The following is a 201-nucleotide window of genomic DNA, read 5'->3' as shown; positions in this document are numbered from 1 at the left end:
AAAGATGTCAGCCTGAGGACTAAAGTGCGCCTGACCCAAGCCATGGTATTTCCAGTAACCTCATATGCATGCGAAAGCCGGACGGTGAATAGGGAAGACTGTAGAAGAATTGATGTTTTTGAGTTATGGTGTTGGAGGAGAATATTGAAAGTGCCATGGGCTGCCAAAAGAACCAATAGATCTGTTTTGGAAGAAGTGCAG

The sequence above is a fragment of the Chrysochloris asiatica genome, unplaced genomic scaffold (genome assembly GCF_000296735.1).
Source record: "Chrysochloris asiatica unplaced genomic scaffold, ChrAsi1.0 scaffold00010, whole genome shotgun sequence".
Taxonomy (NCBI): domain Eukaryota; kingdom Metazoa; phylum Chordata; class Mammalia; order Afrosoricida; family Chrysochloridae; genus Chrysochloris; species Chrysochloris asiatica.
Note: the sequence above shows the minus strand (reverse complement) of the source record.